A 12,814-nucleotide genomic window follows, 5' to 3' on the forward strand; every position below is an offset into this window, starting at 1 on the left:
GCTATTTTTCAAGAAAAGCGGCCAAACTGAAACTTTTTAGACTTCTCTACAATCATGCGTGCTTGCTTCCAGAACCTGACCTTCGTTGCTGGAAACTAGCTGCAATGTTACTGTAAACAATGCTGTGAATGTCATCATCATCGTCATTCTTCTCTTCCATTGAAAACCTCAAGTGGAGTCGCATCACTTCTCTTTAAAATTCTGTATTTCCTTGCAAACTGGTCAAATAAGGATAAATAAAGCGTTCTGTTCATTCGGTTTAAACCTAATGTTCAAAATGAAAAAAAAAAAAATCCATTCAGATATGGTCTGCAATAATACAGTAGAAGAGAAGATGAACCAGACTGGCCTACAACAGAAAGAAGTGAAGCAGAATTTGGGAATTTGGAAGACCTTATGATGAATAATTCAAATAAATAAATAAAAAAAATATTGCCTACCCAAATTCAATCAGTGATGCACAGACAGAGAAAAAGTACTAATTACTACTCATATTTCTTTCATTCTCAGACAAGAAGTTCAATGATCCTCTTGAATGCACGGAAGATTCTTGGAAAAGACAGCAGCCTTCTTCTTCACCACATACTCCTCAGAACTCCAGGAGACAAATCATTTGAGCTGTGAGGATCTTTCTCTCTGTAAAACTCCCAGAGCATAGCCAATATTCTATTCCTTTAGGGATCCTCGCCTCCCTGGGGGAGTGCTGGATAGTCTACATCCCGGTACATCAGCCAGACACTCCACCTTATTTCCCATGGCTACTGCAGCAAGGACATCATCTACACTGGCTTTCTAGCCAAAATAGATGCAAGGCACAATGAAGAACATAGCCAACACCTTGAGCACAGCTTATGAGTTTCGAAAGAAAAATCTCAGGATGGCAATACTGGATCTTCTGATCCAAACCATCAGGAAACATTTCTTTAGAGGTGTTGGGAAAGATGAAAGTTTGACAAGAAAGTCTCACAGATATGTATGCTTGGCAGAAAGATTTTTCAATGTGGAGTCTGAAGAAGGAATAGAGTTGGAAGCAAGTTTTGATCTAGAAGAAAAGAATTGCTGAGCCAGTCTTACTGGATAACCGAGGATACCTTAGTTAGAAGAGGGTTTTATGACTTACAGCAAAGGATAAACCCACCCCAAACAAGAAGATGTTTTTACCAAGCAGGAAGCTAGCACAGGCAAACAAGTCAGCAAATGCTGCAAGCAGAAAAAGCTCTCCAAATTTTCCACTGTCAAGAAAACTGAAAAACAACTTTCCGCTTCAGCTGTAATATACTGACTTTTAGTGAGTGGAGAATAGCAACATATGGTAATTAGAGTCGTTAGGATAGGCTATAGATAATAGTTAAGGGATAGATTGGTTCTACTGTATGAAGATGCTCAGCAAAGTGCCAAAACCAAAGGGTCTCCAGGCCTGCCTGTAGCTAGAGCTGACAGCTGTAGGCACAGGCTCTGTTGCCCACTACCCTGGACTGCTGCAACGTCTTGGATGGAATAAACTGCATTTTGGAGAGCCGCCTGGACTCCCACATCCCTCATTTAGGCTCTTCCATGGAGGTGAAAAAAGCCTCTGGGTATTGTACAAAAAAACAGCTATGTAATCTAGAGTTGCATGACCCAATATTTCTATTGAACTGGAACAATTTTTATCAATATTATGGATCCACTTCTTTTCAGTGCGTTTGGTAAAAACATAAAGCATCGTTTAAAAGACATTCTTGGATGCGTACTAAGTACTACGAATTAGTTAAGGTGTTGGTTTGGCATGGCTTGGTTTTTGGTGGGGAGGGAAGAAGCCAGCCACAGAAGTGATTTTTTGTGCAAAGCTCCTAGAAGCTTCCTCCATGCCTGGCAAAGTGAATCCCTGCTTGGCACTAAGAACAGACATGCTGCTGAGCCAATTACAGAAGCTGGTAGCGCCTTGGTGATATATTTAAGAAGGAAATCAAAATGGCAGCCAGTTAACCTTGAAGTTGGGAAATTTTTAGGTTGGCACCTCTTCTGCTTTGAAAGCCAAACCAGTGAGACACTCTGTTGCAGTGTGTGTTTATTATTGTACTGCAGTTCTAGTAGTCCATTTTCTAAGGCTTCCTATTTTGTGCTGTTATAGCATATGTTATTATGAATGGATTGTTCCTTTCCCCCCAGTATTGTTGGCTTTTGCCCTAGCTGTCCCTCTCCCCAAAGACCTGCCCTTTTGTTCCCTGTTCCTTCTCCCATTGAACATCAACCCCTCCCCAAGCCTGCCCCTTTCTCTAGAAACTTCCCTCTCAATTTTTTACCCTTCAAAACCCCATTGGTTTCTTCAAGTTACTCTCCTCCCTTGTAGTCCCCCTACTGGTTTCAACATTGTATTCCCCTCCTTGTCTTCCACCCCCAGTTTCTCCCAGTTGGTTAAAGATTGTATCCTCCCTTGGGACCTTCCCCCCATTTAGAAGTTGATGGATGCCTTTGAATCAGTGTCTTTCTGTCCTTGACCCTCCAGGGAGTAAACTGAAAAATATGCAGAAGACCTCTCCCTGTTCCTTGTCCCTGCTCTCAGCGCAGTTCTATCCCCAAGGCAGTCCACCTGTGCTGTAGAGCAGCTGTGCCCTACAGCTGCAGCCCGGATTCGACAGCTTTCTTGGGGCGGCCCACTCTCGCTGTCGGTGTCGGGAGCTAGTTGGGCTGAAGAAATCCAGCACCGCAGCAAGACTCCAAGTCAGAAATCCAGTTTATTAGGAAAAGGGGGAAAAACCCAAATCCATGCAAGAGTACAAAAGAAAAACCACTGACAGAGTCAGAATACAAGCTGACGTCCTGCTAGTTAGGGTGGTGAAAGCAGTTTGGATGAAATGGTCTTGTTGAAGTGGTGATTCTTTAGAAACCATCTGGTAGCTCTTGTCCTCTGGAAAACCAGTGGCTAAGGGTGGCCATTCCTCTGGCAATGCAGTAGAAATAGTGCTACTTGCCTTCTAAAACCCAGATGATATCCAGGTGGGGATGCTTAGCTCCTACCCCCTGGGCAGAGCATCTCCCAATGGGCTGATATCATTCTGAGTCATGATGTGGGTCCTTGATTACCCGTGAAACAGAAATGGCTCCTGGAGGGAGTTATCTCTGAGTCATGTGGCAAGACATTGATGGGCCCATTAACAGGAGAGAAGGAAAAAACGATGCCACCCCTGGTTTCCTCAGTTCTTGAGGGTGGGAATAGGATGCATTTTGATATTGTAAGCTAGGACAATACAGGATGCAGGTTTTTGCATTTGCAGGGAGTTTGTATGGATTTGAAAAGTATCCTCATAGCAGAAGCACAAAAGTATTCTCATACCCCTTTTAATCATCTTCCAATGAAGCAATTCTCCCAATAACCTAAGGCATGAATGACTTGCGAGTGAGTTGAAGGAACACGCCAAAGATAAGTAGTGTTCAACTGCAGAGAATTGTTTAGGGACATCATACCCTAATATTTTAAATCAGAAAGCATGGATGGACGGGTCTTTTTTCCTTGGTTGACTACAGAACCAGCGGTCCTTTGCAGGAGGGTGTTTGGATTTAGGATGAGACTGGCAACTAAGAGCATGGCTACACAGAAGGTGCTACTTTTAGACCAGAACATTCAACTACTAAAGGCAGATAGGAGAGTAGCTGATTAGTGACAGCTCCGACAGGAGGAGTCTGCGGCTTACCCCATGGGAACAATAGTAGCACATTTCAATTTTAGAAAACCATTCTTTTCAGAGGACCAAGCATCAGTGAAAAGAAAAGGTCAAGTAAAGACATCCTAGTGCTCTTCTGATCAGAAGCGTCTTCCTCCATATGAGAGTATTTAGGAAAGGACAGTGCGTTCATAAGGAAAGGTGTGCCAGTTACAAAACCTGCAGAACAAGGCAAGACAAACTTATATATTTTATTTGCTATTTTTATTTCACCTGCTAAAAAATGATTTTTTTTAAGACTGAATTTTATGAATTCTGCAACGCTGTCTTTTTGAACGTCTTCCTACTCGTATTAAACACCGAGGTGACAAAGAGAGCAGCAGTGGAAGGAAAGCTGGTCCATCTCCCCCTCCTTGTGGCTTTAGGCCAGTGAGCGATTAGAAGTTGGTCACTTCATTTGAGATAAATAGCTTTACCAAGAGAGAATATTATCCAGCCTTGATCTTTCCTTTGGAGCTGATCCACTTTGTAGTCATGAATTCTTGACTCAGCTGGGGAGAAACAATGGCATTACGGCCATGGATGTTAGAGTGCGCTGATGGGAAATGAAGTTTTCATCTTCCGGTCCTTGCTTCAGTAAATATTCCAAATTCATCAGAAAGAAAATTCGAAGACCAGGAATCCCCACTCAAATGACCTACTTCAAATAGTCTGCACGCATAAGAGACATCAAGCAGGTGCTCTCATCTGTTAGGGGAATACCCAGCCAGTATATTATTGTCTACTTAGGAGGCAATAATTTTGGAAATCATTGAATTTTTTGTATTGCAAGTGAATGGTCAACACATTTTATTACTGGATTAGGTAAAATCATGTCTTCTGCATCCTTTCAGAGAGCAAGCTTACCTGGATCTAAAGCTGCTCAGCTCCATGATGGGATGCTTTGTCTTCAAAGGGAACTCTAGTCTTCGTCCTTTTGGATTGCTTCCATAGCTTTTCACTCACTCTTCAGGTACCTGTTAAAATGTCCTCTTATCCCATGCAAATTTTTATGGGCATAGTCACTGAATTGGGAAGTATTCCATAAAGTCCACAGGCCTTGTTGAGATGGATGCACAGGTCTCAAGGGTGTTAGCAGATGTTATTCTGAGGCCACTCCTGATCATGTTGGATGGACCATGGTGACTGAGGAAAGTGCCCAAAGACTGGATGAAAGCAAATGTCACCCATCTTCAAAAAAGGCAACCAGGAGGACTCAGAAAAGTACAAGCCAGCCAGCCTCATTTGGATCCCCAGGAAGTTGATGGAGTAGCTATTCCTGGAAAGCATTGCCAGGCACACCAAGGAGGACAGAACAAATGTAGTCAGCATGGATTTACCAGGGGAAATTGGTGCTTGACGACTTTTTAAACTCCTCCGGTGAATGAACTTGCCTGGTAGATGAAGAGAATATCATCTGCCTGGGCTTCAGGGAAGTTTTGGACGTTTATCTACATGGCAGCACACATACCTACGGGAAGGAATAGTGCAAAGAGCAGGGAACCAGTGTCTTTTCAATGATGCTCAGTGAAAAGACAAGAGGCAGTGGGCACACACTGCAATACAGGAGATTGCCTCTGAGCATCACAAAATTATTTTTTATCGTGACGGTGACTGAACCATGGCACAGAGTGTCCAGAAAGATGGTGGAGTCTGGATCATTGAAGACATTAAAAGTAGGCCCAGATATAATCCTGGGCAACAGGCTCTAGGTATCCTGGTTGAAGCAGAGGGATGGGACTTGGGGAGCCCCACAGAGCCCTTCCACCCTCATTCATTCTGTACTAGTGAATTCTCTTAGAGATGCATTTCAAGGACTGGCATGACAAAGCTCTGTGCAGAGTGAGATCCAAATGGACATGGGATTTAAGTTCCTTAAGTAGTGTTCAAGAAGAATGTAAAACTCCAGGAAACCTGTCTCTTCCATAACTGAATCCCTTTCATGGGAAAATTCCCCAGCTCTAGAAAGATCCTCTGAGACGCATGCTTAAGACTGACACCGGCAGAGCAAATTTCTCCCTATGCGTGTCTAAGACCAGTTAGGATCTTTACCAAAAGTGTTGTCAACGTAGTCACAGAAGGCATATTGTTAAGAAGTGACAACTTACATCAGAATGGCAAATATTGGTCCACCAATGAATTACTGTATGGGAATTATCGACTTGTATTCCAAATAAATAAAAAGGAGCTGGTCTTTATTGAACTCTTTCATTGCAATATTCATAAGGGAAGAAAAAGACCTATGTCCTTAACTTTCTTAATTCTAACAAAGGTTTAAAACATTCCTTGTAAAAAGCGTATCTGAATTATCGGTCTATGAAACAATTTGAGTTGGGAAAAAAGTCCTAAAATTGTGTAGACAGTTGCAGAGAAAGCAAGAAAATAGGAAAGAAACAAAAACAGAGAAAAAGAGTCATCTTGAGTCTGCTAGCTAGTTCTAGAAGTAGTCTGCTAGAAAAAGGAAACCCCAGTGGAATTTCAAATGTGTTCATGCACTTGATTCAGTAACTGGTCAATGTAAAAACCAGTCCTTTCGTACAACTTCCCCCAGCAACAAAAACTTCAACAGATTGACGCCACCATCATGCCTGTCCCAGATGTATTTAAAAGAGAAATGATGATTTTCTTGAAAATCTATTTGCGTAAAAGTTGCAAGACATTGGAGGGATTCTCCACATTCTCCTTCCTCCACGCGGCTTGAAAGTATATTTGATAAAATATGCAACAAAGCATGTGATTTACAAGGTAGAGTAAAATGGATGACTTGGGAATTGATCTCTTTTGGATATGAAACTTCATATCCACTCTCTGGGAAGTTTCTAAAAGAAATGATGGAGCTGAGGCATGAATCTGCCTCTCCGAGTGCTAAGCAAACATAGACACTCCCCTTCACATGGCCCCACCTTCCACACACACCTAGGCATGCACAGAGATCAGCATAGCAGATCATGAACACCTTGGAAAAGACTGAAATGCTAAATAGCTCTCTTTGTGGACAAAATAGCCGGTACACTATTTCAAATATCTGGTACAAAAACTCTGTTGAATATCTGCCTCATATTTAAAACACAGCTTTTCATTGAATTCTGTTTGCAGAATATTTTCCTTCCATTTGTTCCTTTAAAATTCCTTTGTTCTATGTCTAGAAATATTTTCTTCTAAAAATAGAAAAAATTAGATGATGTCTTTTCAGAAGAAAACATTGGTTTAGACAATTTTTAACCATCATGGTATGGAAGAATTTATTTGTCCCTCACTAAGGAGGAATAAGTATTTTGATCATAGATCATTTACAGTGAAATACTTGACATTTTTAAGATGCTTTCAATCAATTTTGATCCTCATTGCTTATTCATTGTAAACAGTAAGTTTTCAGTGCATGGAAAGTGTGTGTGGTATGTCTACATTAGTTCAAACACCAATTCCAACTAATGGCCAGGCTGAACTACAGTAAATAATGTCCTGAAGGATATTTTGCCGCCTTCTTTGGCACTCCTTGAAATCCTAATGATTGGCATGAAGTGTCGAAATACAGAGATTTTCTCTCAGAGGGTGTCCCATGTTGAAACCCATCCCATGTGTTTGATGTTGTAGTTCTTATCGCTTTTAAAAGTTGATATCTTCTGCACAGTTTTCATGAAGCTTTCTGTTACAGTAGTGAAAATCACAGAGAAATGCAATTTTGTACAACTTTGAATTTACCCCAAGAGCTGAGAGAAAATTTGTTCGTATACCTCAATCTGAGTCTCTTCTATATTCAAGCTTTGTTTATCTACCATCAAGGGTCGCATTCGTTGCTGTTCAAAGCCCCATCCAAGCTGACTTGAATACGTTCAGGGATGGGACATCCACAACTTCTCTGGGCAACCCGAAGCAGCGTTCCAGCACCCCAACAGCAAAAAATGTCTTCCTTTCATCTAATAGAGATCAGAAATACTAAATCTAGGTATATAAACTTTGAGGAAAGGTTTGAAATTCTATTGATTTGAAACACATTTGATATGAATACTAACTTCCAGACGACTGAAATATGTTGATGGCCATTTGAGATTGACACTTTTTGAAAAAGTGCATGGAATTGAAAATTAAAACCGGCAAAATTAAAAACTTCTTGCCATTTTCTTTTAACTCTGATCTTCAAAATTGCATAGGTCAGATATCTGTGCTTCATGCAAATCTCTCAGATACTCTCAGACCAAAGCTTTTCTTTCAGACTAAACTGCGGTTTAGGTAGAACACGAGTGCTTAGTGAAGGTTTTTCTGGGCATAGGGGGATTTGTGTGCACAAGAGGTTTTATCCAAACTGGAAAATTCATCCCAGCTGCATTTGTTCATCATTCCTACTGCATCAGGCCTGAAGATTCTGTGAAAAGTATCCTGTGGACCTTGAACATAGCTCATGTGAAAGAGATGAGAGGTGATGGAGAAGTTGAGGGAGAGAATCAAGAGCATATGGCCCAGTAAAGGCACCAGAAGGTATTTTTTCATGTGGTCCACAGCCCAAACAATTGTTTAGCACCGTTTGAAGGCTGTGTTTGACCAACAGGGCTGAAGCAGGTCTTCAAAATATCCAGTAGATCAAAATCCATGGAAGCAAATGACCCTGGCCAGTCACCTTGCTGCTGATCATTCACCCTCCATACCAGCTGATCAGGCCTAAGAATGCTGCTGCAAAAGTGTTGTGAAAAAGGTAGGCACATTTTCACAGAGGCAGGGGAAAATGCCCTTGGATGGTGATTCCAAGGGATAACTTGATGGCGCAAGTTAGGTACTCTTATCTACTGTGCAATATCGAAGTTGGTGAGTTCACCATCTGTAAGCATCACTTTAGAAAATAAATGTTTGATCCACAAAACGATACTTCCTATGTCCTGTCTACCTGCTTCATTTCAGCCAAGGAATAGGCTACGTTCCATCAGCAAAGTGTTCATGATCATATGCTTCTTTAAACTGTGGTCATTCTTTCTTTTTTTCTAAATCAGACACTGTCTATTCCTAAGATTCAGATGTCCATGGGTAGGGGTGTAATTAAGTTCACTGTTAAAAAATATCCTTCTTGTTATCTTTTTAATAAATTACTGAGATGTAACATCAGTCTGAGAGCTGAAAGAAACCCCTTCATTTGCTGTTTGCCAAGTATCATCTATGTGATACAAATTCTATTTGACCCATCCATTGCCATCTAATACTACTAGTAATGCCTTCACAACCTTTACTTCATGGTTAGGGATTTTGGAGAAGTGAAAGATTTGAACATAAGCAAGGGCATTTGTTCAAGATGCTCCAGAAAGAGCTGCTGTCTGTTCTCTTCCTTGCTGCCTATGTTGGCAGGAAGCTGCAAAAAACCCAAAGATAACTAGAAAGAGTGTTACTTTTAGTCTAAATTTGGAAATGATGTTTGGAATACCCTGTTAAATGAAAAGGTGCTCTTTTAAAAGATGGCATCTTCAGGGGAAAAGTCAGTTTAGAGAGGTTTTGAGACAGTTGCTTCTGGAAAAAAAAAAAAAATTTGAGGTATCCAAGGTCTTTAGCCATACCACTTGGAAGATTGATTCAAAACACAGTTCCTTCATCTAGGAAGAACAGAGGACCATAGATGCAGCCCATTTCAAAACGGAGTTCTTTATGTGTCAGGTTGGGATTTACTGGACATCATTTCTTGTAAAGTCGAGGGACTGCAGTTAGCTCTCCAATAATTTCCTTCCCTGAAATTCATCTGCATTTGCTCCTTTCTCCAGCGTTCCCATTTCTTAGTGCTGGTATACTCCATCTATGCATTAGAATATTCAACTGGAGTGTGTGTCCGATATTTTCTAGTTCAAATTGGCTGGAACGCAATGGATAGTTCCAGTTGCTTGTATACACTAGTTTTACTTTGACAAGTTTTCTTTGAACAATGTTGAAGCAGCAGTAGCAAATCGGAAGTACAGCTTGCAGCAGGGAAAGACACTTCTGCTTGCTCAAGTTTCCTGTAGTCAGATAGATGCCAAAAGGCTTTTCATAGTACTACTACTGTCTTGTAGGAACACTTGATCTAATCCTACCTTTGATACAATTACGAATGGGCTCCTTTTCCACAAGGTGGAACATTTTTCTTTTAATAATATGGTTTTTGTAAGTTGGAAACATGAACTTGTGCACCAGTCAGGTGGAATGTACTCTTACTTCTTCATAAGTTTCACAACATTATTTAGAAAATATTGACTCTGTGTAACTTCAAAAGAAGAATTCTGGGCATCTTCATTCTATTGATGTGATTTTTTTTCTACCATGCTCTTCTTGTTTTCTATGGAACTCATTTTTACCAATAGAAATATTTTTCCCTGACACCTATGGAAAATACCTATGTTTACTCAATATTGCAGCCTCAGTACACTGTTTAGAATTATTTCAACATGGTCCCAAGCATATCCGACAGCTAGACAGCAGAGGTTAGCAACAGTGAGTGGGAATAACTTCTGAACCATTTCAGTAGATTTTCCAGGAAGGGCTTGCTTTCTGCCGCTGCAAATTTTCCCAGAGATATTGTCTGGTGCACAGTTGCATCAAAAGAGTATTTTTGCACAAACCTTGGGCCAAGCTCTGTCTCAGATTTACTAGTGAATGCAAAGAGGGTGAAAGTGCTGCTTCAAAGCCCTCTGTGTGCTTTCCGTACCAAAACGGAGGTGACCCCAGCAATAACTTTTTGATCTCTCTTCAAAACACGAGGCACGTCACCACCTCATTCATCTTTTTCTGGGACTCAGCATCTAAAGACCAAGAAGCCCTCTTGCTTGCTAAAGTGTGTTCAGCAAAAAACCCTTGTCCCATCAGCAAATTGGAACACAGCTGCATTCCAGTCAATACCAATGCTGGCAGGGCAATACTCTAGCCCAGTAGTAACATGCCACTGTTAGAAGACTGTGTAAAAATCTTTGTGTACAAAGTAATGGGAGGGAAAAATAGAATTGGGAAGAACTGCACATTGTTCTGGAAAAAGCCTCCTGCCACAGTCTTACAGACGTCATTTTCTGGTATCATTTTTAAGAGTTGGAGTTTCTTAAATTTTGTACAAGATAAAATCTTACTGGACCTTGAAGTTTCCCTACTAGAAGTACAGCCATTTCTTAGTAGAATAGAAGTAAGCCCTTTGAGTATGTACAAATGGCCTTTCAAAATACATATGCTATAGCCCACTGTGAAAGGAATTAGCTATAAAAATAGAAATTCAAAGGTTTAAAAAGGTTTTGAGTAAAGTAAGTCTAAGGTGATAGAAGAAGAAGAAAACAGCAGTTTTCTTCTTCTGCTGAAAAAACAACTCCGAGGACATTGTACTCTACAGGTGTATTATATCACTTTCTGAAAAACGGAGTAGGTTTGCTATTTCAAAAGGTTTTCATTAGGAAGGAAGAGATTCCTTTGGAAAAAAAAACTTCAAATTGACTTGACATGAATGTTATGACACTTCACCAATCATGAAGAAAAATTCTCATCACTTGATATGGAAATCATGACGGTAACGGAGTCAAGGATGTCTAAGCCGTGCCATCAGGAACATAAAAAAGCATTAGAATGCTGGTAAGACTGAGCTCCTGAACTAGTGAGAAGAGAACGCAACCAAAACATTTTCCTTTAAGAGTCTTCAGGATGAACAGCAGATCAAATGTTTTCCTGTGAAGTATTTATGAATTGAATTAACCTTTAAAAGAACATTGTTTTCAAAAACCTGTGACCAGTATCTCTTAGAATGATACAGAGTTCTTATTACTAGAAAAAAGAAAAGCACTTTTTTCCAAACTGTTGTGCACTTTTAAACGATCTACAATAAAAAGAGTACTTTTTCATGCTGGGCATGATGTTCATTACAAAAAAGCCTTGTCGCACGCTTGGTACTCTAGTGTCTTGATTAGCATCGTTTTTTATTCATTGACTCTTTTTCACCTTGAAATAATGGCGTCTTTGTACTTATGCAGCATCCATGAAGAATTTCTTGGGTGTCATTTTGTACTCGATCCTAAACGGCAGGTTCTGCATTCTGCCATCCGTCTGGCTTTCCCGTTTGATGCAGCTTCTGAGAGGTCTTTTCAGAATTGAGGACTACCTGCAAGAATGATGCTAAATGCATGCATTTTACTCCTTGGTTAATGCAAAAGAGTTTCTCCTTTACAGCATAATAATAACAGGAAAAGAATGATGGTGGATTCAATTCTTATAGTAATACAAAGAGAACTATTATCATCATTAGAAACCAAGCAAGTCATATTTATTGCTCATGCAGTACAACTACTAATGCAAATTACCCTGTAAATTCAAAATGAATCTGTATCACAGGAGTGGATTGAATGTCTCTCTTGATATTTTGCTTAAAGCAGAAAATTAATTCTTTTGACAGCCAACTCATAATTGCAACCTAACTTTCAACTCCAGCTTTCAAACAGTGGAAACATGTCTGTTTATAACACGATACAGTACCGTACACAAGACCAAAACAGGTCCTAGACGTTCAAATGAAAGAAAAGATCAAAGGACAGATTAATTCGTGTCTGCAAGCCCTCAAGAGCGTGCAGGTCAAAAGTCCCCAGAAAACTAGGCCAGTGGCACAAATTCTCGATGTTGGCACCAGCAGAAGCAGCTGCTCTCTTTCTAGGATGCAATCTTGCTTACATCATCCTTCAAAGCAATCTTCTGTCCCCCTGCCCAATATGCCTTCTGCTCTACTCCTTGGACTTCACGTTTGCATTTCTACAGAGTCCTGCAAACGGACTCAAAGTTCAGGTAATAGATTTCCAAGATTTAGAAATATTGTGTTAAGTCTATTTCTTTCGTATTTCATCCCGTCTAAGCATACTGAACTTTCTGAGGTGAAATATGTCGAGTATGTCACGTGTAGTTTACATGTTAGTTCTGCTTGACATTAAAACTTCGCACAGACCCCTGGGATGCCTTACTGCAAAAATATATAGCTGCAAAGAGTGGTTGCACAAAGTTAGAAGGGCCAGAAAACCATGTAAACAACCTAACAGTAGAGGCTTGAATTTCTGAATATAATCTTGCACCATCTAAAGTCAAAATAGAATATTGAAATGATTTTCATCTAATAATGAGCGTGGGGAAGAAAGAATCCAGATAGGATTTTTTTTTTTTTGAAACAG

Source organism: Haemorhous mexicanus, chromosome 1 (assembly GCF_027477595.1).
Source record: "Haemorhous mexicanus isolate bHaeMex1 chromosome 1, bHaeMex1.pri, whole genome shotgun sequence".
Taxonomy (NCBI): Eukaryota; Metazoa; Chordata; class Aves; order Passeriformes; family Fringillidae; genus Haemorhous; species Haemorhous mexicanus.